Source organism: Cervus elaphus, chromosome 33 (genome assembly GCF_910594005.1).
Source record: "Cervus elaphus chromosome 33, mCerEla1.1, whole genome shotgun sequence".
Taxonomy (NCBI): Eukaryota; Metazoa; Chordata; class Mammalia; order Artiodactyla; family Cervidae; genus Cervus; species Cervus elaphus.
Genome location: NC_057847.1, coordinates 44622564 through 44646929, shown reverse-complemented (window position 1 = coordinate 44646929; position 24366 = coordinate 44622564). Strand labels below are relative to the sequence as shown.

The 24366-nt window shown below is 35.7% G+C and overlaps 1 protein-coding gene across 3 annotated transcripts in view; it reads left to right on the top strand.

The window, feature by feature from the left end:
- GALNT13 (polypeptide N-acetylgalactosaminyltransferase 13) overlaps nt 1-24366 on the top strand; it is a 602015-nt gene that overhangs the window by 15397 nt on the left and 562252 nt on the right. For all 3 annotated transcript variants that reach the window (XM_043894707.1, XM_043894705.1, XM_043894704.1), the window contains exon 2: nt 18104-18174. The gene's annotated coding sequence lies outside the window, so the exon portion shown is untranslated. The remainder of the gene's footprint in view (nt 1-18103; nt 18175-24366) is intronic.

The following is a 24366-nucleotide window of genomic DNA, read 5'->3' as shown; positions in this document are numbered from 1 at the left end:
TCGAAGATTTTCCAAATTTTTATGTAGAAAGACACATAATTTGAGATAACAAATTGTAACTGATTTCTCATTTAGAAATATTTGAGTTCCAATTCTCTTGTCTTATCATATGAGAATAATATGTTGTTTTCAACCTTGAGTTTGTCAATTCCTTCACAATAATTTGTACAAATGATAATTATACATAAATTAATAAACTGCTGGTGGTAATCTAATGATGCATCATGCTGTTTCTGATTTATTTCTGAATCATTTGCAGTCTATTGAAATGTACCAGGACTAATTGTTTAATGTAACCTGTAACTCCCTCAACTCCAAAAATATGTTCAGTAGGATAGAATATTTATTTTTTAAAAATGATGAAGGAAAAGCTTATGTTATGTTTAGTAAGAGTTTATTATATAAGAAATAGCTATATAGGTTACTAAATAGCAAATGTGTTTTATTTGTGTTTGAAAATCTTTTTCATATTAAAAATAATGAAATTAAATGAGCTTTTACTACTTTTCTTATTGTGATCCAAATAATTTTCTAGAGCTGCCTAAAATAATGTGGGGTCATTAGTTTACATTTTCTTAGTCTTCCTGTTGCCTCCCATCCTGAAGTTTTGTGTTTGAATATATTTTACAAGTGATTGAAAAGTTTAGTGGAAATTTCAACAACCTTGTAAGGAATTTCTCTGTAAGAAATAATTAAAATCAAGCAATAACTCCTGCTATGTCTGGGAATCATGCATGAGGTTAACTCTTTTCAAACAAGGTCACATTAAGTCACAGACAGACAATTGATTTTCTGAATTGTTGCATCTATCTGCCAAAATATTACACCACTCATAATTTATAGTATGATAGTCCATTGATAACTAACCTTGTAAATTCACTTTGTGGAGAGTTTTCATTTTATTTAACAATAATTTGGGAGTTAGTACTCACAGAAAATATTCACTATCATTATAAATATAAAACCAAGATATAGAAAGATTTAAAAATATGATTGATTTTGCAGTACATTTTTTGTAGTTTTTTTTTAAAATTAGAGGATAATTACTTTACAATATTGTAATTTTTTTTTTGCCATACATCAACATGAATTGGTATTAGGTATACATATGTCCTGGAGAAGGAAATGGCAACCCACTCCAGTATCCTTGCCTGGAAAATCTCGTGGACTGAGGAGCCTGGTGAGCTGCAGTCCACGGGATTGCAAAGAGTCAGGCACGACTGAACGACTAACACTATACATATGTCCCCTCCCTCTTGAACCCTGCTCCCACCTCCCTCCCCACTGACTAATACTAAATAAAAGATATAAACTGTTTCCTTTCAGAGGATAGAACTGATGCCCACCAAATATGTGTATACATGTATGTGTGTGTGTGCACGTATTCCCCAAAGGGTTTTTACTGAAAGCTGAGTTTTTATTTTTATTATGTGTTTCCTAGGTATTTATCTATTTTTTAATGGGAGAAGACTCTTGAGAGTCCCTTGGACTGCAAGGAGATCCAACCTGTCAATCCTAAGGGAAATCAGTCCTGAATATTCATTGGAAGGACTGATGCTGAAGCTGAAACTCCAATACTTTGGTTACCTGATGCGAAAAACTGATTCATTAGAAAAGACCCTGATGCTGGGAAAGATTGAAGGCGGGAGGAGAAGGGGCCAACAGAGGTGAGATGGTTTGATGGCATCACCGACTCAACGGACATGAGTTTGAGTAGGCTCCAGGAGTTGGTGATGGACAGGGAAGCCTGGCATGCTGCAGTCCATGGAGTCACAACGAGTCAGACACGACTGAGTGACTGAACTGATGGTTGATTTAGTGGCTTCCCAGGTGGCGCTAGTGGTAAAGAACCTGATTGCCAATACAGGTAGATGTAATAGATGGAGGTTCGATCCCTGGGTCTGGAAGATGCCCTGGAGGAGTGCAGATATACACATATGTACAGCAACCCACTCCAGTATTCTTGCATGGAGAATCCTCACTGTCAGGGGAGCCTGGTGGGCTACAGTCCTTGGGGATCACACAGAGTAGGACATGACTGAGCAACTAAGCACTGGTGTACTAACATGGTTGATTTATAGTATTGTGTTAGTTTGAGGTGTTACAGCAAAGCGATTTAGTTATACTTACATATATATGTCTACACATACATATTATTTTTCAGATTCTTTTCCATTGTAGGTTATTATATAATATTGAATATAATTCATTGTGTTATACAGCAAGCCATTGCTTACTGTGCAGTAGTGTGTATCTGTTACATAGTAGTGTATATCTGTTAATCCCAAACTCCTAATTCACCCCTCTCCACTCTTCCCTGGGCTTCTCTGGTGGCTCAGCTGGTAAAGAATCTGCCTGCAGTGTGGGCGACCTGGGTTCGATCCCTAGGTTGGGAAGTTCCCCTTGAGAAGAGAAAGGCTACCCACTCCAGTATTCTGGCCTGGAAGAATTCTATGGACTGTATCGTCCATGGGGTTGCAAGGAGCTGGACATGACTGAGCAACTTTCACTCACACCCTTCCCCTCTGGTAATGATAAGTTTGCTTTCTATGGCTGAGGTTCTGTTTGTTTTGTAAATAAGTTCATTTGTATCACTTTTTTAGATTCCACATAAATGTAAGTGATAACGTATAATACTTGTTTTTCTCTGTAAGACTGACTTTACATAGTATGATAATCTCTGGATCCATCTATGCTGCTGCAAATGGCAGTATTTCTTTCCTTTTTTATGCCTGAGTAATATTCCAATGTGTATATCTACCATGTCATCTTTATTTATTCCTTTCTTGATGGACGCTTAGGTTGCTTCCATGTCTTGGCTATTTTGTAAACAGTGCTTCTATGCACACTGGGGTGTATTTATCTTTTCCAATTAAAAATTTCATATTTTCTGGATATATACCATGGAGTGGGAATGCTGGATCATATGGTAACTCTATTTTTAGTTTTTTAAGGAAACTCCATACTGTTTTCCACAGTGACTGCACCAATTAACATTCCTACCAACAGTATTGGAGGATTCCCTTTTCTCCACACCTTCTCCAGCATTTATTATTTGTAGACTCTTTGATGATGGCCATTCTGACAAATGTGAAGTGGTACCTCATTATAGTTTTGATTTACATTTCTCTAATACTTAGTGATGTTGAAAATCTTTTCATGTGCCTGTTGGCCATCTGTATGTTTTCTTTGGAGAAATGACTATTTAGTCTCCTGCCCATTTTTTGATTGGTTTGTTTGTTTGCAGTTGAGCTATATGAATAGTTTATTTATTTTGGAAATTAAGCTATCATCAGTAGCACTGTTTGCAAATATTTTCTCCAATTCCATAGGTTGTCTTTTCACTTTGCTTATGATTTCCTTTGCTATACAAAAGTTATGTTTCATTAGGTTCCATTTGTCTATTTTTGTTTTTATTTCTTTTGCCTTGGTAGAATGATCTAAGAAAATATAGCTGTGATTTGTGTCAGAGAATAGTTTGCCTATGTTCTATCTAGGATGTGTATGTTGTCATATATTATATTTAAGTCTTCAAGCCATTTTGAGTTTATTTTTGCATACTGTGTGAGGGAGTGCTCTAACTTCATTGATTTACATGATTTACATTGATTTACACATGATTTACATGTTGCTGTCCAGTTTTCTTCTGGGTATTTTTAAATGTGGATCTTCACAATCTCTTGGATATTGCTCAAATTACTTCTTTTATGATAATGCAGATTTATTCTTGACTTTGAGTTGTTTTATTAACTTTAGAGTCATTTTGACCTGGACCATATTGTTGGACCATATTAAGTTTTGGTTCAGCTTTTTTTGATGTCCCTATCTAAAACCTTATCTTCATTATAACTTTCTTTTCAGACTTAATTTAATGGTTTTGAGTTTTTAGCCAACCTTCAATATATTAGAAATTTTATGAATTCCTATCTTTTTTTGCTGATACCCATAGATAGAGCTCCCTTTGCAGAGCCAAGTATGTTTATCAAAATGTCCTGACACCAACACCACCAACTCTTCATATACGCTTTCACTGTTTTCACTCCTCTTCACAGTAATACCCCTAAAACTCCACCATTTAGTCATTTTTACCTGATTTATTTTTTGTCCTCTATTTTTAATAGTGTATGTATTTGCTTCTTGCCAAAGAAAAAATATGTTATTTTAATCATTTTACTCATCTGTATTTTATTTAAGGAAAATGAAAGTCCTCAAGTTGTGTCCAACTCTTTGCAAGCCCATGGACTATACAGTTCATGGAATTCTCCAGGCCAGAATACTTGAGTGGGTAGCCATTCCCTCTCCAGGGGATCTTACCAACCCAGGGATTGAACCCAGATCTCCTTCATTGCAAACAAATTCTCTACCAGCTGAGCCACCAGGGAAGGCCAAGAATACTGGAGTGGGTAGCCTATCCCTTCTATACTGGATCTTCCCAACCCAGCAATCGAACCGGTGTCTCCTGCATTGCAGGCAGATTCTTTACCAGCTGAACTACCAGGGAAGCCCTTCTAAATAGCCATGTACTTTTAATTTGCCAAAGGGCTACATCTCACAATAACTTGATGTACAAAGTTGTGGGCCAGCAAAATATTACCACATTTTGATACAGAAGCATACTTCCTTGGTGTGTGAAGTGACTCCTACTTTAGTCAATATATATAATCAGTTAATAAATAGGGCTAGTGGTTTTGTGATCTACTTGATTTAAGGCACTATGTAAATACAAGATCAGCAACATGTACATACTGGTATACTTAAAATGGATAACCAACAAGGACCTACTGTATAACAGGAAAGTCTGCTCAATGTTATGTAGCAACCTGGATGGAAGGGGAGTTTGGGGGAGAATGGATACATGTATATGTATGGTTGCATTGCTCTGCTCTGCACCTGAAACTATCACATTGTTAATTGGCTATACTTTAGTATAAAATAAAAAGGTAAGACAAAAAAAACCCCGCCAAAATAAATAAATACAAAATCAGGTGCTTCCAAAATTTCATTAACAGACACATACTTACAAATGAGTTTTTAGTAATGGGTTCATGTAAAACCCTGGGGGTCCATGTGGGGAGAGCCTTTTTTCTTTTTGTCTGCCCTACTGCTTTCTGTCATGTCTCTTCCTTACTGAAGTCTCATACTATTAAAGAGAGGACTTTCTCATTCCTGCTTCTGGGGATTATACCTCATTCAAAATGAACATCTGCAAAATAGAGCTACCTATTTTCATAAGGCTAAGCCATTCTGTCAAAAAAAGGGCCTCTTATGCTGTGAAAAATATAAATGTTGTCTTTCTATATGAACAATATTACAAATTTATGAATAAGGAGCACATTTCTACATGTTATCCTGTAGAGTTTTTACTTTTTATTCTCTGTGTCTTTCATCAAATTCATCCGCACTGTGTTATTTGTGGCTGTATTTTACAGGAAAATGTGTGCCTTTACCACTGTGCAGGGGTTTCAAGGACAGTGAGATTCTTCAGTGTCTAAAGTTCTTATCTGATGATATACTTGGCTGATTGCCATCAAGCAGGCCATTCAGAGGACTTAAGAATTCAGATTTCACACAGCGTGCGTTAGTCTCAGGGATAAAATTGAAACTTCTTCACGTGTTACTCTCTCAGTACAGGTTCACACCTTCAAGTCATTAGAAATTTAATGAATGCCTACCTTTTTGAAAGATAGATCCACATAAAGGTCCACCCACATATAGATCGCCCTAGTCAGGGCCATGTGGCCCAGTTACCAACACCAACAACAGCACAAAGGAAGGAAGGCAAGAAAAGGAGCTTGTGTCTCTAGATGGATACTGTGTTGTGGTTGACCTCTTCCTCCCTTCAAGCAGCCGCAGTTCTGTGGCTTGTTGTGCCTCAGACTTCTTGTGTGACCTTGGCTTACAGTGGTGTCCAGTCTGAACAGGGTAAAAATTTCCGTTTTCCTCCCAGCTGGTTTCAGGTGTGAGATCATGTCACTGAAATTTATCCTCTGACATGTGGCTCTATTTCTCCTTAAAATGGAACTTATCAAGGAGTTGTCCTGCTCATTATTGATACTCATGAAGCATTTAACATAAGTACCTACATTTTTGTCAGTTTCTGCAGTTTAATAAATCCTTTCTTTTATCTTCCTAAATTGTCAATGTATATCTACATCCGTCTGTCTTTAAAAGATTATAAAATCCAAGAAGGCAGTCCAACATAGTTTTTTTTTTATGCTGTACCTAGCAAAATGTCCTACACAATTAAGTCTTTCCTACACACATTAATTAGATTGCACATGTACAGATAGGTCCCCTAGGCCTTCCAAAGCCAGAGATGCTACTTTGGAAAATGATGCAGGCCAAAAAGGATTTAGGTCAGTCAAATTTTTATCTGGCTTTCCCAGAAGGATAGTTGAAAATGCCTTTCTGCTGTGCTCTATTAATCTCTTCCTTGTGATTTTTTTTCCTTCTCACATTCCATTGTCAGCTCATCAAAGATTGTGGACTTCCTATACTTCTTATCAAGCTCATTGGGTATTTGAAATGGCAATGTCTTTATGATATTCACCAGAGTGGCCCAAGAGTTCTTTCACTTCTGTCATTAAAAAAAAAAAAAAAAAAAAAAATCTGCAATGTGTTCCCTTTGCAAGGGACATAAGTCACAGAATTTAAGATGGAAAGGGATCTTGGGGGGTGATCCTGTCAGCCCACACTCCCTCAGTTGAGTCTATGCCTAATCTAAACCCAAGACTGACATGTTTTTTTTTTAAATAAACTTACTCCACATTGTGTAGTCCATTACCTATTCCACATTGTTGGTAGAGGGATCTCAGTAAAAATAGTTCTGGGCATGTAACTCCTGTGTATAAAAACCTTTGAAAGCCCTACAGGTTAAATTTCAAAATTTTCAGCATGTCATTCAAGACCCTTTATAGAAATCTATCCCAGTGAGCTCACTTCTCATTTATTATCCTCTCCTGATCTATTTTAAGAATTCCCTGTATTACTTTGTTACCTAGGCATGGTATAGATATCTATGACTATTTCTTTGCTTGTACTGTTTTGTAGCCTTGAGATACCTGTCTTTTCATTTCAAGGATCAGCTTAAATTCTACCTCTTTTTAAAGGATTTTCCCAAATTTCCAAGGCAGAAGTTTCCTATTCCTTTTTCCAGTTTCCATAGTACTTTGTTTCTATTGCTGTTGCTAACTTGCACCATGTTATCTTAGTTGTATCCTCCTCTGTCTCCCACTTTAAATTATAATCTTTTTCACAGTGAAGGTATCACATTCCTCATTGTTCCCTGGAGGCCTACCAAAGTCCATAATATAGCTAGTTATTCAATAAATGTCTTGAAAAATTGGTAAATATTGATTCAGTAGGATAAAGGGCTGTGAATTTAATGATACTCTATTGAATGAATCTTTGTGACACTTCTCATGTCTGTTTGTAGAATATGATAAGGATATAAAATATTAGCTAGTCAAAAAAAAATATATATATCTAATATAATCTAGTCCAAAGTTAATCACTGCAAATTTATCAAAAGAGTGGGTTTGAAAGGGTATTTAAAAAACTTTTATTTCCAGCAACCAGGAGAACTTGAAGTCCCTTTCAGCATTTCTGGAGAATGAACCTTCAACTTCTTCTTTCGCTCTTCATTTGGCCCTTTTTTTGGGAAGCCCATTCTGTTTTGTCATTCTCTGCAGTAAGGCTTTTTCCTTATTCTGAGCTTAAATTTGATTCCTTGTGATTTTTCTCATTGGTCTTACTGGTCTTAGTTCTGCTTTGGGGGAGCACAGAAAGCAAATTTAAACTGTTTTCCACACTATCAGTTCTTCACATAGGAACAGTATTCAGATTTATGCTGTGTATTCAGTTTTACAGGTTGAGTGGCCCTAAATCACACTGTGTGTGTGTTCAGTTCAGTCACTCAGTTGTGTCCCACTCTTTGTGACCCCATGAATCGCAGCATGCCGGGCCTCCCTGTCCATCACCAACTCCCGGAGTTTACTCACACGCATATCCATTGAGTCGGTGACGCCATCCAGCCATCTCATCCTCTGTCATCCCCTTCTCCTCCTGTCCCCAATCCCTCCCAGAATCAGGGTCTTTTCCAATGAGTCAACTCTTCGCATGAGGTGGCCAAAGTACTGGAGTTTCAGCTTCAGCATCAGTCCTTCCAATGGACACCCAGGACTGATCTCCTTTAGGATGGACTGGTTGGGTCTCCTTGCAGTCCAAGGGACTCTCAAGAGTCTTCTCCAACACCACAGTTCAAAAGCATCAATTTTTTGGTGCTCAGCTTTCTTGACAGCCCAACTCTCACATCCATACATGACCACTGGAAAAACCATAGCCTTAACCAGACGGACCTTTATTGGCAAAGTAATGTCTCTGCTTTTTAATATGCTATCTAGGTTGGTCATAACTTTCCTTCCAAGGAGTAAGTGTCTTTTAATTTTATGGCTGCAGTCACCATCTGCAGTGATTTTGGAGCCCCAAAAAATAAAGTCTGACACTGTTTCCACTGTCTCCCCATCTATTTCCCATGAGGTGATGGGACCAGATTCCATGATCTTAGTTTTCTGAATGTTAAGCTTTAAGCCAACTTTTTCACTCTCCTCTTTCACTTTCATCAAGAGGCTTTTTAGTTCCTCTTCACTTTCTGCCATAAGGCTGGTGTCATCTGCGTATCTGAGGTTATTGATATTTCTCCCGGCAATCTTGATTCCAGCTTGTGCTTCATCCAGCCCAGCGTTTCCCATGATGTACTCTGCATATAAGTTAAATAAGCAGGGTGACAATATACAGCCTTGACATACTCCTTTTCCTATTTGGAACCAGTCTGTTGTCCCATGTCCAGTTCTAACTGTTGCTTCCTGACCTGCATATAGGTTTCTCAAGAGGTAGGTCAGGTGGTCTGGTATTCCCATCTCCTTCAGAATTTTCCACAGTTTATTGTGATCCACACAGTCAAAGGCTTTGGCATAGTCAATAAAGCAGAAATAGATGTTTTTCTGGAACTCTCTTGCTTTTTCGATGATCCGGCAGATGTTGGCAATTTGATCTCTGGTTCCTCTGCCTTTTCTAAAACCAGCTTGAACATCTGGAAGTTCTCGGTTCACGTATTGCTGAAGCCTGGCTTGGAGAATTTTGAGCATTACTTTACTAGCGTGTGAGATGAGTGCAATTGTGTGGTAGTTTGAGCATTCCTTGGGATTACCTTTCTTAGGGATTGGAATGAAAATGGACCTTTTCCAGTCCTGTGGCCACTGCTGAGTTTTCCAAATTTGCTGGCATATTGAGTGCAGCACTTTCACAGCATCATCTTTCAGGATTTGAAATAGCTCAACTGGAATTCCATCACATCCACTAGCTTTGTTTGTAGTGATGCTTTTTAAGGCCCACTTGACTTCACATTCCAGGATGTCTAGCTTTAGGTGAGTGATAACACCATTGTGATTATCTGGGTCGTGAAGATCTATTTTGTACAATTCTTCTGTGTATTCTTGCCACCTCTTCTTAATATCTTCTGCTTCTGTTAGGTCCATACCATTTCTGTGTGTGTATGTGCATATAAATACATGTTCATATATACACTTGTTTCATATATGTGATTAAGTCCTGTGTTAGTGCAGAACCAGCCAGAAAACAATTGGAAATCATGGTAACTGGATATAAGATAACTTGCATAGATAGATGTAGAGATAGATACAGAAAAGTAGATTACCTTATAAACAATTCACATTCTGGTCAATATATATTTATATATATATAATTTTAGATTTTACATAGATAAAAGGTGCTAGATATTACATTATACTTCTAGATTTTGAATTCTAAGTTAATCATATTTTCTGGTTATTTTATTGCCATGCAAGAAATTATCCATAAATTTAGTGGCTTAAAAAAAAAGCCACTGTAATCTCTCATAGTTCTGTGGGTTAATGGGGCTCAGCCGGGAGATCCTCACTTGAGATCTGTCCTGTAGCTGTCATCAAGTGGTCAGGGACTGGAATCATCTAAAAGCTGAATGAACGGGGTGTTCGTATGTGAGTATCCTTTACTCAAGTGTCCTATGCCTTGCGCTCCTCAGCATGGCTGCCCTCTCCAGCAGAGTGACCTGAAATTTTTCCATGGCACCTGAGCGTGCCAGGAGGCAGAAGACAGAAGAGGCTAGGCCGGTTAAGAGTTACTCCTGGACTGGTACCCTGTTGCTTCCATCATAGCCTCTTGGTCAAAGAAGTCGTAGCCTCTGCTGATATTCCAGGAGGGAAAGAAATAACTTCATCTTTTGATGGGTAAATGTCAAGGTCACGTTGCAGAAGTCCATGCAGGATGGTCATCTTTGGAAGATCCAACCTGCCAAACCCTATGTTTGGAAGATATAGTGAAGTTAAAGATGCACTTTATTTAATCAGTTTTTATTGTCAGAGAAGTAAATACAAATGTGGTACATTTAAACAATGGTGTAAAACATGAAGAAAGCACCAAAGTTGACCATAAAACATAATAGAAAGCTAACTCACATCTTCTACCTGAAGTTCATCACATATTTACACCACATTTCTAATTGAATCTCATGATTTGATAGATCTCAGTTCTAAATTTAGGCTCCAAAGAAACTTCACTTAAAAAAAAAGAAATAACTAGTATCAGATAACTAGATCATTTAATGTTTAGTTTCTGGAAATTCATCTCTGGTGTATAATATAATCTCTTCTGCTACTGTTAAAACAATTTTGTTACTTGGAATCTAACTCTAATAATAATCTTTCATACAATTAAACAAAACTAAACTATTAGATATTTCCTTTTATGAAATATAGATTTTTCTATTTGAGCCATTTTAAATATTTTTAATTTCCTAAATGTTAATTCTTTCTATTCCTCTCCTCTGAATTCCTTTGAATTTTTCTTCATTTTAATTTTTGCTTGACATATGAACCCTAATATCTGCTATTAATAATTTATCCTGGTCAAATAATCATTAAACCCATGACAGAGAAACAAGCCATATTTACAATAGAAAGTGTACAAGGCATTGGCTTAGGGCTCTTAAGGGGCCAATGAAAATGGGGAGACAGAGAGAGAGAACACATTAGAGAAGACTTTAGAAGTTACAGATCAATCAGCTTGCTTTGATATCTAGGAAAATAGGGGAATAAATCAAAGAGACATTTGATTTTTCATACACCTCAAAGAGCAGAACAAATGTGGGTAACAACCAACATTGCTTTGAAAGTATTAAATCACTGTGAGTTCATCTAATTTTGTTCTCTGACATCATGACAGGACTTAAATATGAAGGGAAACAAAAGAATTCATATATCTTCACTTCAGCAAGGTTTAATTTTTATCTCATGTGATGTTCTCATCAGCCAGTTAAGAAAATGCAGTCTTGGGTGAAGGAAGGCATGTCTTGTTTTGTGTCATTGAATCAGTGACCTGCCGGGGAAGACCAGTTGAAACTCTCGAAGGGGTTGATTGGATGTTTATAATGAATAATATTTGTATTAATCTCCAGAACTTAATAATGCAAAATATGAAGTCTATGGACTAGGAAAGTTAAATCTACAGCTAAATCTATGTGAATTTGCAAGAATACAAAGTATAGATAGGAAGAAAAGTGGCTGAAGTATCTTGAAGTTTGATTAAAACCTCCAATTAAAGTGGCACTTAATCTAATATCTAATGCTAATATCTAACCTAGTGAAAATGTAAATGGTAATATCTAGGCATACTGACACACTGTTGCTCTAAATTAAAAATGAGACTTGGTAGAGGGCTTGGATTATCCAGAGGGGTCTGTAGCATTTCCTGTCTTTACTTGCATCACTTGTCATGTAGTAATCAGTCCTCTGGGATGTTTTCAGTTAAAAGACTGTAACACATTTTCATCTATCATCTTCTTTAGGTCCTATAAAACATTTGGCTCTTTGCAAGAAAATAGGAAGTGTTAATTTCTCAAAGAAAAAAAGGCTATTTTACTAACGTTGCTCTGTTTCCATGCTTTTCCATTTAAGCAGTTTTATTTCAATGTCATATTTTTGGATAACCTCTTTGAAGACATTTTAAAAGGTAAACTCAACACTTGTAACAACAAGAATGTGTAAAACTCAATTCAAGACATGACAATTTATGAAGACTGAGGGCCAAATCAGGCAGCAAACACTATGTCATGGCTGCAAATGGATGCAGTGACTGTAAAAATACAAACTGGTTGTGGGGTTGTTCAAATATGAAAATTGTGTACATCTGTGTTAATAAGATACAGTTTAGCAAATTTTAAAAGCCTCATGCTATTTGATCCAGGAGTTTCCTTCTGGATATTTTATCCTGAGGAAACAATCTTGCTGTGGCAGAAGATATATTCAGAAGGAACTTTACAGTGGTTTTTATTTTTTGGTAGCTGATATTTGATAACAAGTTATAGATCTTTAAATGATGGCATGTATGGGATACCAATCAGTAAAATTATTTTGCATTGTAATGATAAACATAATATTGAAGAAAGGAAGGAAAAAATAACCTAATTATGAAAGAATTTATATTGTGTAATTATTTAAATAATGATTTGGAAATAAAAATAGTAAATATATTGTTTGAAATTAAATATGTTGTTTTAAGAATTAACGGAGATTTTTATTTATGTTTCTTTTTTTTTGAATTTGAAAAACAGAAGTTGATATTTCTGATTAAGGAAAAATAGCTACATAAGGGAAAAAAACACTGATGACCTTTAAGGACTGTTTGATAATCTTTTCTTTTTTAATTGCTAATAAATTTTATTTGTGAATGTCACTTTATTATTTAACTTTACATTGCTGTATTCATGGACTATAGTATTATTTGTATGGTTTATTTAAAAGTCCAAAGCTAGATTCCATATTTACTTTCATTCTCCTTTATTTTATGAATTTAATATGCTTATATAAATGTTATTAAAATATGATATCTTTGATTTAAATATATGCATATTAATGTATAAATTATACATCAGTTCAATTCAGTTCAGTCACTTAGTCGTGTCCGACTCTTTGCGATCCCATGAATCGCAGCACGCCAGGCCTCCCTGTCCATCACCAGCTCCCGGAGTTTACTCAAACTCATGCCCATCGATTCGGTGATGCCTTCCAGCCATCTCATCCTCTGTCATCCCCTTCTCCTCCTGCCCCCAATCCCTCCCTGAACCAGGGTCTTTTCCAGTGAGTCAACTCTTTGCATGAGGTGGCCAAATTACTGGAGTTTCAACTTCAGCATCAGTCCTTCCAATGAACACCCAGGACTTATCTCCTTCAGGATGGACTGGTTGGATCTCCTTGCAGTCCAAAGGACTCTCAAGAGTCTTCTCCAACATCACAGTTCAAAAGCATCAATTTTTCGGTGCTCAGCTTTCTTCACAGTCCAACTCTCATATCCATACATGACCACTGGAAAAACCATAGCCTTGACTATATGGACCTTTGCTGGCAAAGTAATGTCTTTGCTTTTTAATATGCTATCTATGTTGGTCATAACATAGACATATATAAAATATAGAAGACTATATGTTATATACTATATATATCAGTTCACTTCAGTTCAGTCACTCAGTCGTGTCTGACTCTTTGCAACCCCATGGACTGCAGCACGCCAGGCTTTCCTGTCCATCACCAACTCCCAGAGCTTGCTCAAACTCATGTCCATCGCATTGGTGATGCCATCCAACCATCTCATCTCATATATATATGGATTTTTTTAATTTTAGTTGTCCAAGAACATTGAACAATGATGCTGATTTGTTTTTTAACTTCTTAATGTTTTTCTTGATTTGAAACACTTCACTGATTATCTCTTTGGCTATTTTTCTGTGATTCCAAAATATCTCCATGAAAGCAAGACATTTATTTATTTCTACCTATTTTCACTAATTTACAATTTTGGTATAGCTTCAAGCATACAGAGAATTAATTATTATTATACTTAAGAACCCTGACTACTCTCTGTCCAGATTTGTTATTTACATTTTATCCCTGTGCTTTATTATTTCTGCCTGTTCTTTCTCTCTCCATATATGTTTATATATATATATACACACACACCTGTATATACATTATACAATTGCATAATTATATATGCATATATATATGTACATATATATAATGTTTCCCTGAATCTTTCAGGAATAAGTTATAGACATCATGCTTCTTTTTTATTTTTATTCATTTATTTTTTACATTAATTTATTTTAACTGGAGGATAATTACTTTACAATATGGTGATGGTTTTTGCCTTAAAGCAACATGAATCAGATCAGGTATACACGTGTACTTCCTCTCCTGACCCCCGCCAGCTCCCTCTCCACCCTGTCTCTCTGGGTTGGCCCAGAGTGCCGGCTTTGCGTGCTTCTTTACTTGAAGTACTTCAGTGTGTGTTTCTTAAGAATAAGGACATTTCCTATATAACTATAGTACAGTTTTAACCATTAAGAATATCATTTTAACAAAATGCCATTATGTATGAATAACTCGCAGTACCTCCAGGATCACACATGTGTTTGGTTGTTATGTCTTTTTTTAAAGTTCCTTCAGTTTGGAACATTTCTTCAGTTTTTAATGACTTTGAAGAGTTCAGGACAGATATTTTTAGACTTTCGTCAGTTTGGATTTGCCTGATATTTCCTAATGATTGATTCAGTTTGCACATTTTTGGCAGACATACCACAGAAATGATGTTGTGTCCTTCTCAAGTGCATCATACTTGGAGACTTGTTATGGGGGTTTGTTCCATTCTGATGATTTTATCCTTGATCCTTTATTTAAGGTGGTCTTGTTTCTCTATTGAAGGTTACTATTTTCTCTGTTGTAATTAATAAATGATTTGGGGGAAGATACTTTAAGACTATGGAAATATCCTGCTTGTCAACACACTTTCACCTACAAGGGCTGACCCACAGATATTTTCCTGACTTAATCGGTTAATTACAATAATATTAATAGTATGTGTTTCATGTTGATTTTCTAACTCTAAGGTATATTCTGTGCAAGGAAAGTTTTCCAATTCTTCCTTATATACTTTATTCATTTGTTTTATTTATAATTTATATTCTGTGATGAAGTTTAATTCTTTATGATAATTATTTATTCTGATTTTCCAACTTCCCAGATTTGACTTGTGAGAATTTCTTTAAGCTAAGGCCAGGGTCCTTTTGAAATAGCCCTATCATTTATTTTTTTCCATTTTTTGGCTGCTCTGCACATCGCATGTGGGATTTTAGTTCCCTCACCAGTGATCAAATGCATGCCCCCTGTAATGGAAGCATGGTGTCTTAGTGACTGGACCGCCAGGAAAATCCCAGCCCCACAATTTTAAAATGCCTTACTCCTCCCTGAGGAAAAAACAAACAAAAAAATGTCATCACCTTGAATTCTATATCTCCTTAAATATTCTCCCTATGTTTGTGTTCTAATATGTCAGGATAGTTTTTCACCACTATCAGAGTTTCAATGGACTTTCAGCTGGTGAATTTTATGTCACTCTTAGGACCTTTGTTTTCTTCTCTCCTTCAGTTTCTAGACCCGTTATATCACTGTAATACATACAGTGGGAGCTTGAAAGATACTTCTGTTAGAAATTGGTGTTTAATTTTCTGTTTACTGGTAATCTGACATTTTTATTGTCCTCCAACTTCTAGTTATGCTGAAGGCCTAGAATTTGTGTGTTTTTATTTGTTTTTGTTGGCTGTATATTTTACAGTATGTGTGGAAAGTTTCAGATTTAGGTGGCTATTATTACCACAACTACCTCAAATTCCAGGCCCATATGTTTTAAGCATTCCACAAAACATATTGGTATTTTAAGTTATTTGTAATATGCACTGATGTAACCAGACTTTCTGGGCTGCATTGCTTTACCTTTAGTGGTCATCATTCTCTTAACTTAGATTATTTAAATTGAAGGCTTTTTTCTTTATTATTATAATTATTTTATTGAATAGCACACCTCTCAACCCAGGAGTTGTCTCTGAAAAATGTGTCCACTGTAAACAAAAAAATTATGATTTGAGATGATTGAAACTTATGATTATGTACCAGTCAATTGTATTTTTAAAATTTCTCCTTTAGCTTTAAAAATTATCAGCTATGTATTTAAATACATGGAAATTCAAGCCCATGACTTTTAAAAATGTATATGTAGGTAGAAATAAGGTATCTAATCAATAACATCTGGTTATGACAATATCGTGACATGTAGTTAGAAGCAGTCACTTAAACTAATGAAATATGCTCTTGGAACATAATTAATATCATTCTTCAAGTTTCACTGCAAAGAGGTCTGATTATAGTTGGTAGGTAAGGGGGGTTTGGATCAGGAGCAAAACATTCTGATGCTTGAAAATTGCAGAGTAGGAGAGAGTTTGTAAATTAGGAATTAGAGTGCAGGAGGCATGTCTCATGCGAGAGCAGCAATCATTTTTCTGCTCTCTGGAAGCCGTGAACCCAGACTTAAGATATATTTGCTCTTTCAAAAAAAAGATAGAAATTAGGACTCTTATGAGAAATCGCTTGCTTTTGAACATTTTTTAATATTTTAAAATCATGGTGTAGAATTTTTTTAAAAATTGCCTTACACCAGTTTTGGTTGTGATGCTCCCGTTTGCAGCTTCTGCTCTGCATGAGGCGTAGGGACTAGTAGGTGTTGTGAGAAGAAATTGAGGTTGGAAGTGGCTGGCTCTAAGCCCAGGATCACTGCTTCTTAGCTGTGTTGTGTCAAATTGGGCAAATCATGGGATTAAGGTTAGTTTGAATTCTCTTGCCTGGGAGGATGACTATGCTACAGCATGAAGGAATACCCAAATCTGCCATTTGTTATAACTTTGTAATTCTATTGAAACAATATGTGAATGTGAGTTTGTATCAGTGTCTTCTATCTCAACTCTGAGTTTTAAACTTAGAAAAATGAAATTTATAAAAATACAGGGATTCATAAAATTTCTTGATTTACTTTTGGCATTCACCTGTGAACTCGGTAACTATCTCTAGTTTCATCTTATTTGAGAAGCTCTCTGTTGAACATTAGTACAATCATTCATTCCTGTGCAAGGTAGAGGCCAGTGCCATCCTCTTATCTTTCACACACCAGAAGATCGATTAATTAGATGTTCTACTCAGAATGCCTGTTCTGCTTGTTGAACTGTTGATTTGGGTAAGCTGGTATTTCTGCTTCGTCCTACAAAGAACCAAATCTCTGGGCAGAAATTCTACTAGCTGCTGAGAACTAATGTCTCTCTAAAGATGCTTGCTACTTAATTTTTATTTGTATTGTCTATAGTGTGTTTGAGCTGTCGGAAACAGCACATTGGACTTTGAAGGGTTACTTTAATTATCATTAAGTTGTGTTTTGTTTTATTTCATTTTAATAGTTCTTTTATAGAACAGCATACCCAGAAGCATAAAATTCACTTAAATTTTGAAATATTTTGTACTTTGAAATTACTGTGCTTTCCCATACACCTTTCCTTTAAACAAACACGTTAATTAATGAAATCTGATTAAATAACTTTCTCCTTGTAATTGGCTTTCTGAAAAAAAATGTTTATTTTTGTGAGGTGTGCAATGGGCATGTCTGTGCTTTTATGTCTGTACATAGTTTTCAATTAGAATTGAAGCACATTTACAAAGTGAATCAGTGTAATTCTCTGAATAAATCAAGCAAAATTCTCCTCTGACTCAGGGATCTTCATGTATTAGACTGAAGTACATTTTCAAAACTTGTTATGTAACAACCACCTAAAAACTCCAACTAAATTCACTTACAAATACCTCATATTTTTGAATTGCTCTTACGTTATTCTGCCTCATTCTGGGGGCCTGTGTTTCTTAAACGGATTTTGAAAGTCCACATGCAGACTCATCTCAAGAGTGTCCTCCTTGACTGATGTGTAGGAGATTTGCATATAGTTGGGAACATTTCTGTTCATCAGCCCACTATAATATGCTAGATGTATAATCTATATTTTGCAAAACCTTATTTCAGTATGTTAAAATATGTAATGTCTGAATGAGTGTTGGTCTGGATTAGAGTTTCTGTGACCTTGGCAAATTGCTTACTCTTCTGTATTTCTTTCTTTTCACAGATGCATTTTGTAGGAGTATTCTGAGGATGAATGTTTGCAAATCATTCTGAAATTGCCAAGTGCCACATACAGTAAGTAATATGTATTTTTATTTTTCCACTCAATTGCACTCATGCTGAATAAATTTGGCATACAGTCATAAAAGAATACATTTCTATTTACAGTTCTTTATATTTGTGGATACTGAGGAAAAATGTATGTAAAAGAGAAAAATTTGAGCTATTTGCTAGTCTCAATTAAATTGCATAATTTTATGATTTCTGATGACTGATTTTACTTTTGTTCTATGTACATAACTGGTACATACTTTTTATCACTTATTATTTAAGTTGAGAAGCATGTAGAAAAAAATTAGTGTTATTAGCCAGTGTTGCTATGGAAATTTTAAAGAGTAGTATTGAATTAAATATTTGGATTTTCTGAGGATTAAGATTTGCTATGTTTCAGGCAGTTTATGTATTTTGTCTTAATTCTCCCCCAAATATGTGAAGATCACTATTCTTATTCCCATTTTATAAATGAGAAAACTGAGATCCAAGATGTTTTAATACCTGCTCAGTATCTATTCAAAGTGAAGTTGTTGGCTTTGATTAGAAACAGGCTTTTCAAAAAATATTACCTTCACCAATAACTTAGAAAAAGTAAAATTAATTTTAGTTAAGAGTCTGAATATTTAAGAATACAAACATTTTCTAATTATTTCTTTGGATTTTTGTTTTGTGTAACCAATATCACAGAAGTGTTATAGATTTTTTTTTTCCATATTGTCTGACATGTCATTGCTTCCATTTCAAATAATGCTTCCAATTCCTCACTTAGATTGCTTTAACTAGCAGGAAATAAGTGAAAATAACTTGATTCTGAAAGGAAGTTTATAAATCGTATAAATTATTCTTTGATGAAAAGTGTTCAGAATTAGACTTCTGAAGCTCTCTGAAAGTCCTATTTCATATACTGAAAAAAAACATGAGTGCTCTTATATTATAATTTTAGAGTTGAAAGGAACCATAGGATCATAGAGTCCTGGCATCTGTGAGCTCAAATTCCTTGTTTGATGAATTGGGATAATCTGGCGTACAATTCAAAATAAAATTTCCAAAAAATGGAACGACAATAATGGCAACATTGATATGTACGTTGTTTTGCAGTGTAACTACTTTTTCAAAAAGGTGGCAAAGTGTAGTGTTTTAAGAATTTGACCCTGGATTCAGACCACCTGGTTTTAAATTCTGGGTTTATCGCTTATTCAGTGTTTCAGCTGTGTGACTTTGAATAAGTTACTTAATGTCTCTTTAAATGGGGGAAAATTAGGAACTACCTAATTTGTGGTGAGTTTATACATGTAAACCATAGCACAGTTCCAACTGCATAGTTAATGGTCAATAAATGTACATGGTTATTACATTGGGACTAATTCATTTGGATATTTCAATTCAAGTATGTATGTTAATAAGCATCTTAACTTCATGATTATGTCATATAAAATATACAACAAAATTACTCAGTGAATACTGTCAATTGACATGCTCAGAAAGAACCTAAACTTTAGCCTTCTTCATACACAAATCAAGATGCTCTTAGTAGCTACTTTTCCTCCTTTGAACTTTTAGTGAAGAAGCAAACTATTTAGTCAAATGGAATGTATGTCCTATTCTGTGATGCTTGCAAATCTAGGCCCAAAGTGTGTTTGTGTGTGTTTTGAATATGAGAGGTAGGGAGTTTTGTGTTTATGGAATCTTAAATGCTTGTTTTGAAGGAGGCCAGGAAAACTTATAGATACAGAATAAAAAAAATTGTTAAAATGATTGTCAAATAATGGGGAAAAATCTCATCCAATGTTTTGTTAAACAATTCATGGAAATTGAGGGGCTATGGGCAAGGAAAAAAAATCCATATTAAGTATTGATTCTATCCCATGTACCTTACACTCAATATCTCAGTTAATCTAAGCAATAATATAATGAGGTAGGTATGTTATTACCTTCATTCTTCATACAAGGGAAATGCACCACAGAAAGTTTAAATCTATCATTCATGGGAGCAAAGGTTGAAGTTGATCTAATTTTTTAATATAAATGTATTTATTTATTCATATTTGGCTGTGCTGGGTCGACAAAAAGCAAGGGCTTTTCTCTAGTTGCAGCTAGCAGGGGCTACTCTTTAGTTGCAACGCACAGGCCTCTCACTGCAGTGGCTTCTCTTGCTACAGAGGGGGGACTCTAAGATGCACAGACTTCAGTAGTTGTGACCCACAGGCCCAGTAGTTGTAGCTCCTGGGCTCCCAAGCACAGGGTCAGTAGTTGTGGCCCTGTGACATGTAGGATCTTCCCGGACCAGATATTGAACCCATGTCTCCTGCATTGGCAGGTGTATTCTTTACCACTGATCCACCAGGTTAGCCCTGATCTAATTTGTTTTATTGAAGCATAATTGGCATAAACATTATATCTGTTTCAGGTGTACAATATGATTCAATATTTGTATGTATTGCAAAATGATCACCACAGTAAGTTTAGTTAACATCTATAGCTATACATCCCTATAAATTTTTTTTTCCTGTGATGGGGACTTTTAAGATTTACTCTCTTAGCAACTTTCAAATATGCTCTAATTTTATTAATTATAGTCACCATGCTGTACATCACATTCCCATGACTTTTTTATTTTAGAGCTGGGTGTTTATACTTTTGATCCCTATCACCTGTTTCTCCCACCCCTCGCCTTCTCTTCTGGCAATCACCAATCTGTTCTCAGTATCTATGAACTTGGGTTGTTTGTTTTTAAATTCCACATGTAAATGAGATGATATGGTATTTATCTTTCTCTGCCTGACTTCTTTCACTTAGCATAATACCTTCAAGGTCTGTTCATGCTGTTGCATATGGTAATATTCCATTCTTTTTCATGGCCAAATAGTATTCCACATATATGGAATGTATATATGCATATACACATATGCATCACATATACACCACATCTTCTCTGTCCACTCACTCATCAGTGGACACTTGTGTTGTTTTCAGATCTTGACCATTGTAAATAAAGCTGCAGTGATTGTGGGGTTGCATATATCTTTTCAAATTAGCAGTTTCATTTTCTTCTGATAAATACCCTGAAATAGAATTGCTGGAGCATGTGGTATTACTATTTGTAATTTTTTGATAATCTTCCATGCTATTTTCCACAGTGGCTGCATGAATCTACATTTTCACCAACAGTGTACGTGGGTTTCCTTTTTTTCAAATTCTTGCCAGCATTTATTACTGCTTGCCTTTTTGATAATAGCCATTCTAATATGTGTGAGGTGATATCACATTGTTTTGATTAGCATTTTCCTGATGATTAGTGATGTTGAGTATCCATTCGTGTGTTTCTTTACCATCTGTATGTCTTCTTTGAAAAAATGTCTATTTGAATCTTCTATTTTTTTAAAGAGGTTGATCCAGTGCTATAGCTTTTTTTCTTTATCCTCTTAATCCAATATGAAGCACTAAAATTCAGTGACTGGTCTTTCTTTATTTGCATAAAAAACTTACTCTTCAACCTCAGATCATAGATATTAATTCTTTAGTAAATAAGTAGTTGATGATTGAATTTCAACTAAACATTACAATTGCCTTATACTAAATGTTGGTAGGACCACTCAGCAACCCAAAACTGCCTTGAAAAAAATGCTGTTTGAGTAAAGAAATCTTGGGGGGAAAAAAGTTTCTTTCCTAAGGCCGTAGAGCTATTTTATACTTCTGTTAATCTTACTTCTTCGAATTTGAAGTTACTGGCCACACCCTTTTCTTGCAGTTCTTCAGCCACTTGGTACAATGCAGAGAGGTTCAAACTGGAGAGTCCATCTTGACTTAATCCTCCTCCCTATTCGTCATTTTCAGGTGTGTCTGAGCGCAGGCACATCCTTTATAACACACCAGCCACACGGATACTTTCTCTTTCACTCTTTAGTTATCTTCATCTTTTGCTGTTTTAGTCACCTACCAATCCCAGGGCCTTCACACGTCACCTCTTGAAATGAACCATTAGCAGCATTTTACCTGAGGGATATTTTCAAACTTCCTAGTATAAAAAATATTTTTACTCTAAAAATGAGTGAGTCAGGTCTTTGGTTGTTCTCATACTCATCTTGGTTTTGACAGAAGGATTTAGAGAATATGTCTACTTTTGTTTTCCAGAATTGGTCTCTGAAAGACAAAGCTAGTGTTCACATTTAGTATTTTTATTTCATTTAATTCAATAAATACTTGTCACAAGCTACTATAATATGAGAGGCACTGTGTTGGTTACAAGAGTAGGTGCTTGTTCAGTATCAGTTTAGTCGTTCAGTCGTATCTGACTCTGCGACCCTATGGACTGCAGCAGGCCAGGCTTCCCTGTCCATCACCAACTCCTGGAGCTTGCTCGAACTCATGTCCATCGAGTTGATGATGCCATCCAACCATCTCATCCTTTGTCGTCCCCTTCTGCTCCTGCCTTCAATCTTCCCCAGCATCAGGGTCTTTTCAAATGAGTCAGTTCTTTGCATCAGGTGGCCAAAGTTTTGGAGTTTTAGTATCAGACCTTCCAATGAAAATTCAGGACTGATTTCCTTTAGAATTGACTGGTTTGATCTCCTTGCAGTTCAAGAGACTCTCAAGAGTCTTCTCCAACACCACAGTTCAAAAGCATCAATTCTTTGGTGCTCAGCTTTCTTTATGGTCCAACTCTCACGTCCATACATGACTAATGGAAAAACCATAGCTTTGAGTAGACAGACCTTTGTTGTGAAAGTAATGTCTCTGCATTCTAATATGCTGTCTAGGTTGGTCATAGCTTTTCTTCCAAGGTGCAAGCATCTTTTAATTTCATGGCTTCAGGAGGAAACAAAAAATGACTTTCAAGAAAATTCTGTTTGTAATTTGAGGAAATAAGATATACCCAGGCATAAAAAAAGCAAAGGATGTGGTATTAAGATACAATATCATCAAAATAGTCTAAATTAGTCAAATTAATAAAGTCATTTCAAATAATTTGAGGAATAATCAGAAAGGTTATATATATATATATATATATATATATGTTTAAAATGAAGCATTAGAGGAGATATAAGAAAGGAGATACAATTCTAAACTGCACTGGTTCAAGATTTCACCCTGGAGATTGTTATAGATATTTATGCAGGTGGAAAATACTAACAGAGAAGTCAAGGCAATAGTATATCCAGGATTGGATGTGAAAAGGCATGCTTCACGTTCACTGAATGGCTAATTAATTAGTTTGACAACAGAATAATTTTTTTGTCTTGAACTGAAAACTGATAACACTGGAAAAAGAGGCTGAAGCTCGTTGGTAGGAAATACTGATCATCAGAATAAGAAAGTTGAGTCTAATTAGTAGGCAATTGACAAAACAAAGAGAATATTTTGTAAGACCAATCATGTGAACAAAAGTTTCTTATTTGAATATTAATCTGGTGTTCTCTTCACAATGGATTCCAGTTGTAGTCAGAAGAACATTTTGCAGAAATATGTAGCACTTTAAGACGAACGAGATGAGGGTGAGACCAAGGCTGTAGCAGTGGGAATGGAGAGAAAGGAACAGATGTGGGTAAGGTTTTTTTTTTTTTAAATTAATAAGAAAGATTTTCATTGTTTTAATCAAAATTACCAAATAGTTTTCATAAAAATGGTTGTTGTTTTATGATAATGGTGTGGGCATTACATTATATTTAGAAAGTGCTTTGCTGTCAATCAATAAATAATTTCATGATTAAAAAATAGTAACAAAATAACATTAGTACTCGTGGCCAAAACAGCAAAAATAGCTTATTAATATACTTCACTGAAGGTGTATGGATTTTGCCATGAGCCAGGTGCTTTGATAAGCACTGGAAATTGTAAGGGTGTGAGCCAGTCCAGGGATCAGTGGGTGAGGTTTTAAAGGACACAGGGTCAGGGAGTAATAATAGTAATTAGCGCTTTATAGCATTTGCTGTGTATGAGTCTCTGTTTGGGGCTTCCCCAGTGACTTGGTGGTAAAAAAACCCACCTGCCAGTGTAGGAGACGTAGTTTAATCCCTGAGTCAGGACCATCCCCTAGAGAAGGAAATGGCAACCCGATCCAATATTCTTGCCTGGGAAATCCCATGGACAGAGGAGCCTAGTGAGCGACAGTCCATAGAGTTGCGAAAAATCAGCCATGACTAAAGCAACTGAGCATGTACATAGCAGACTCTGTTTTGAATGATTTGTATTTATTATTTAACTTAAACTTCAAAC